At 41.8% G+C, this 6,021-nt stretch overlaps 1 long non-coding RNA gene across 1 annotated transcript; it reads right to left on the reverse strand.

Moving 5' to 3' along the window:
• Nucleotides 1-1,009: 1,009 nt before the first annotated feature.
• Nucleotides 1,010-6,008, reverse strand: LOC121024357 (uncharacterized). Its single transcript, XR_005787683.1, has 2 exons — nucleotides 5,777-6,008; nucleotides 1,010-2,519 (listed from the first exon to the last, which is right to left on the reverse strand). It is a non-coding gene; the product is annotated as an uncharacterized LOC121024357 (long non-coding RNA).
• Between the last annotated feature and the right edge of the window lie 13 nt (nucleotides 6,009-6,021).

A 6,021-nucleotide genomic window follows, 5' to 3' on the forward strand; every position in this document is an offset into this window, starting at 1 on the left:
GTAGCGAGGTTTTGCTCTCTCTTGGAGGCACAGAAATACACTGGACAGTCGTGCCCCAGGGACTGACGGTCTTCCTGTCGTTTCACAAACCACGAAAACTGATCTGGAACAGAGAGTCTTCCGCATCTCTACTTAGTTACAGTACACAGGTAGTTTCATTGTCTGCTTCCCCCCAGTGGAAGACATCATGTACCTGTTGCCACTTTTGGCTTTAAAGGGACATAAAGCCTCAAAAATCTGCAGTTTGCTCAAACTCAGGACCAATACTTAGGGCACTTGATCGTGGAACCAGACCTCATTTGGATCCAAAGAAAACCCCTCAGGACCGCTTAATGCTGACACATCCCCTTTTGACTCCCCATGGCAATTTACATGCCACTCCTCTAAACAGTGAAGATTTTGCATAGTTTACTGATGGGGCTTTTAAAAAAAGATCAAAGTGGTAAATATTAACTTGCGTGTACTATTGCAAATCCTTTTTTTTCTTTAAAGATTTTATTTTATTATCATTGGTTTTAACGTTATCTCTACACCCAGTGTGGAGTCAAAATCCAAAAGTCCAAGACCAAAAGTTGCACGCTCCACTGAATGAGCCTGCCAAATGCCCTGTAAATCCTCTTGAAAGTACTGAGGAAACAATACTTTTCCCTTTGACATCCAACCCACCAGGATAGTTACATATGCTTACTTGGCCATACACCTTAGTGAAGGGTAAAACCAAAACCATTTACTCCCATAGTTTGAATGCCTTTGGGGTACCTAGGAACTGTGGAATACTATGGAAACAATGAGGTGTTTTTATCTCCAGTGGGGGGATAAAACGGAAAAGGCTCCTGTGTCCAAAATTTACAAGATACCATATTCTGACCGACTGATCTGTCTGATATTAAGGGTACTGGTCTTTCCAGACTTTACCTCCTGGGGGCCAGAGGAAAGCACCCCACTGTATTTCCACCACGATCACTGTTCATGGAAAACAAAAACAAAAACAAAAACAGGCAAATCTGAGTCATGGTCCAAAGGGATGTTCTTCCAGGTCACAATTGGGAACAAAACTGACCAAAGATACCAAGAATCAGTGTCCGAACACATTAACCAATATTGGGATTTTAACAAATCTCCGTTAAATAAAGAGATAACTGAACTGGAGATGTATCTTTCAATAATAAAGACCGAAAGTACACACAGAATTGGCAAATTCCAGTATCCGCAACAGCGAACAGAAATGAACTTTCAATAAGACAAGTCTGGTGTCATGATCATATAGTAGCCATATTCTGGAATGTATAATTCACGAAATATTTCTCTAAAATTATATAAAGTTGCATGTACACCTCCCCTCAACAGACACTTTCTTATCACCCCAGGGTCCAAGAGACATTGTAATGGAAAACAGATATTTTTATATAACCATATGATTACTTCAAGTCTGAGATAACAACATCTACACCCTACAGACGTAGAGGACAAAGAAGGACACTTAAAACCATCAGTGTTCATATCAGTGACATGAACTAGGAATCCATACATGTGGAAGCCCTATTAAGGAAAAGGCACCTGGAAACTCAAAGCCATATTCCCAACGATGAACAGATTTTTGTCCCACCTGAATGTTCATGAACAAAATACATGAAGTTCTATACCTGGAGTTTTCCCAAAATTGTGTGCATTCAGGATCATCTCCAATGTATTGGCTCACATTTTAATTAAGATTTTAAGAGAAAAGAAGAAAAATAAATAAGATTTTAAGGGAGAAGAAATGCTTTCCCACAGCATGTCTGTGCTCAAAGATTCCTGGGATACCTGAAGGCTTTTCCATGGTGCTTAAGTTCATAAGGTTTCATGTCACTGTGCTTGCATGTGTGTCCTCGAAAGGAAGAGAGACAAGTGAAGACTTTCCCACAGTGTGGTCGTTCATAGTGTTTCTCCTGAGCGTGTGTTCTCACATGTTTTCTCAGGCTTGACTTATACCTGAAGGCGCTCCCACACTCTTAACACTGATAGGAGTCTCTCCCCAGTGTGAGTTCTCACATAACGTGTAAGGTAGCAGTGACACATAAAGGTTTTCCCACAAACGTCACACTCATGGACTTTCTGTCCACAGTGAACTGACACACGACCCTAAAAGGAAGACGTGCAAGTGAAAGCTTTTCCACATTTCTTGCACTCTAGAGATTTTTCACTACTGAGACTCTTCGCGTTTGTGTCAGATGTTCTCCCAGCATCCTGACCTTCATAGGATCTCTCTACAAGGTCTACATCCACGTGAGTGCTGAGGCTCGAGACGGAGCTACAGCCCAGCCCACATTCCTCACAGGGACTACGTTTGAGCCCTGGGTGAGAGCTTCACGTCTTCTCTAGGAAGGAACCATCTGTGAAGGCTTCTCTACACTTAGTGCATGATTTGCCTGCAGTAGGACACCCCTCATGCACAGTAAGACTTGTAATCGGGTTCAGGGTTTCTCTACGTTGATCTCCTTCATTCAAAACGTTCACAGACACTCTCCACCAAAAGACTTCTGTTCAAAATAGGAAGGCACATTGTCAGGGAATAATGATTATAAGTGATCTCTTTATTAATAAATGATCTATTGATGCTTGTTAATTATCATTGGACTACATAATGTCCATTTTCAATGAATGGGTTCGTTTGTGGCACTGTCTGTATGGTTACAACGTGGAACAAGATTAATGCATTGGCATTAATAACAGTCATAACTTTCTGGGTTTCTTACGTATAGTTTCTCCTGACCATTATTTCCAACTGAATTGTTTTTCAGATGGTCAATACCCAGAATGCATTTATAAAAACATTGTCCTGTGCAAATCTGACTATACGATTGTTGAGCTGGGTTATTGCTGTTCTTAAATTTCAAGGTAGTCTCACAATCTCTCCGGATCCACACGTTCCTCCTGTACAACTGTCACTCACCTCACACACCCTTCCTGGGTTTGGGTTTCAGCTCCACCGCTATGAAACTTCTGGTTTTCTCCAAAAGCAGAACAGGAATCTTTTATTGTAAATATTCCTGTTTCCTCTTCACTCAATAGCCTATTCTGCAAAGTGTTCCACGGAGTCTTTGATACACACGTTTTACCTTTACTGGGAGAAACTACAAGAATTGGGAGCCTAATTTAATTTCTTTGGAAATGACCTGGTGTGTAAGGGAAGAACATAGACCATATGCTGATTTCTATTCATACACTGATCCTGAAATGTAGATGAAGTTCATCAGAAAGAATGGACACGTGACCAAAGAAAAATTCGGAAGACCCTAGTGATTTGGGACTTTGGCAGTAATAGGAAAAGGGTACATAACGGCGGCCCGTTCACTCACAAGTACTTCCAAACAGATGGAGACTGGGGCGCCTGACCATTGGAAACTGTGGGTTAAGCATCCGACTTCAGCTCTAGTCATGACCTCATGGTTCACGAGCTCCAGCCCTGTGTGGGCTCTGCACTGACAGCGTGGGGCCTGCTTGGGATTCTCTCCCTGCTCCTTCCACACACTCTTTCTCTCAACGTAAATAAATAATCTTAAAAAAAAAATAGACATAAAGTGGAGATAAGTATCAGACAAGCAAAGTAGGAAGGAATTGGGCAAAACACACACGTCCACACCTACCTCTACAAGAGGAACACAAAAGGCTCACCACGAGGGTGAGGATGGATGAAAAGTCCAACGGGGAAGCCACGTGAATGACAGACATCATCTTCTCAAGCAAAGGCTGAGTCACCTTTCTAATGGCTGTGTCCAAATGCTTCTCCTTCTCCAGAACTTGGTCAACCAGAGGAACACTGGTCTGTTCTGAAGGCACAGAGGCCCTCGGTGGAGCCTGTCTGCGCTGCCCCAGGTGCCGCTAGGAGATTAGATGGTGTGTGTGTGGCTGCTGTCCTGCCCCTGAGAAGAGCTCTCACCAGGGAGGATTTGAAGGACCACAAGCAATCTGGAAAATCCAGATCCAGAAGATCTGTAACATTGTACAGCCTAGTGCTTGGACAATTACAGTCATTACAAAATCCTCACCACGATAATTGGAATTACCATCTGTCACTGAACAAAACTACTACAATATTACTGCCCATATTCCCTGTGCAGGACTCTGCATTCCCATGACCTCTTTACTGAATAAACCCAACTCTGTACTTTTCAATCCCCTTTACCTATTTCACATGTTCCTCCAACCCCTTCCAATCTCACAAACACCAATTTAATCTCTATAGTTTTAAGTCTGTTTCTCTTTCTTGTTGTTTGTTTGTTTGTTCATTCATCGTGCTGTTTCGATTCCACACATGAGTAAAATACGTTTGCCTTTCTGACTTATTTACTTGGAATAATATCCTGTAGGTCCAACCGTGTTGTCACAAATGGCTGAGTGATACCTCTTGTGTGTAGACACCACATCTTCACTATCCGTTCACCTGTTGATGGACTCCTGGGTTGCTTCCATAGCTTAAGTATTGTGACTGATGCCACAGGGAATGTGACAGTGCACATATCTTTTTATGTTAGTTTTTTTTGTAAGTTTACCCACCCAGAAGCAGAATTATGGACATATGGTACTTGTGTTTAGTTTTTTGTGGAAACTCCATACTGTTTTCCAAGGTGGCTGCACCAATTTAAATCCCAACAACGAGATTTTTTTTTTTTTTCTCCACACCTTCACCATCACTTGTTATTTCTTATCTTTCTGATACTAGCCATTCTGGCTTCTGTGAGGGGACAGCTCATTGTGGTTGTGATGTGCATTTCCCTGATGATTAGTGACACTGAGCAGCTTTTCACGCGTTAAGTGCCCATCTCTGTATTTTCGGTGGGAAAATGTCTGTTACGTCCCTGTTCCCGTTTTTTACTTTCCCTTTTGTTTCCCTTACCTGAAGGGATAATTCCACAAAAATATTGCTAAGACTGACGTCCATGAGTTCAGCGCCTCTGTTTTGTCCTAAGACATGTATGGGTTCAAGTCCTATCCTGAAGTGTTTAATCCATACCGAGTTTCCTTTCAGGTAAGAGGTACGAAGACTTTCCAATTTCATCTTGCAGGGAGCTGTCTCATTTTCCCAACACCACTTACTGGAGAGACAGTCTTTTCCCCACTGTATATTCTCAGCTCCTTCTTTGTAGACAATCTGGCCATATAAACATGGGTTGACTTCTGGACTCTCTATTGTGTTGCCTTGAGCTCTGTATCTGCTTTTATTGCCAGGACTATATGGTTTTGTTTACTATAGTTTGAAATCTAGGACTGTTTTTTGCTTTCTCAAAATTGCTTTGTTTGTTGGGAATCTTTTCTGTTTCCATAGAAAATTTAGAATTTCTTGCTCTAGATCTTTGAAAAATACTATTAGTATATTGATAGAGATTGCACTCAATACGTAGAGGGCTTTTTATAGTATGGGCATTTTCAAAGAAATTAGTCCATACAATCCGTGACAATGTCACCTTCGATGTCTTTCATTAAATGTTTTATACCTGCCAGAGTAAGATGTTTCAACATCCTTGCTTACTCTTAACATGGTATTCTATTGTCTTTGAACTAATTGAACATGGGTTTGTTTCCTTAATTTCTCAGCTACGTGGGTAGTAAATATAGAAATGCACAGATTTTGTGATATTAATTTGTGTTCTGCAACTTTTCTACATTCATTTATTACTTCTAATACTAATTAGTGAAGCCTTAAGGATATTCTACGTACACTCTCAAATGATTTGCAAATACTGACCTTTTCTCCCTCCTCCTGAAGAGACCAGTGAAGGTATGGAGCCATCCTTACCCACGGAGGACAGGTTCCTGCAGGTCTCCAGCATCACATCTCTGTAGAGCTTCCTCTGACGTCAATCCAGCAAAGCCGACTCTTCCGGGGTGAAGTTCACAGCCACATCCTCAAAGACCACAGAGGCCTGAAACATACCACACATTCTATTGCAGCAAAGCTCCATGTGCACCCACGTGTGTGGGAGAATAAAGGGTGACGGGCAGGGAGCTGACTCCATTCCTAGGACCCCTGAGTCACAACAG

Source organism: Herpailurus yagouaroundi, unplaced genomic scaffold (genome assembly GCF_014898765.1).
Source record: "Herpailurus yagouaroundi ecotype Mexico unplaced genomic scaffold, PumYag 63939, whole genome shotgun sequence".
Taxonomy (NCBI): domain Eukaryota; kingdom Metazoa; phylum Chordata; class Mammalia; order Carnivora; family Felidae; genus Herpailurus; species Herpailurus yagouaroundi.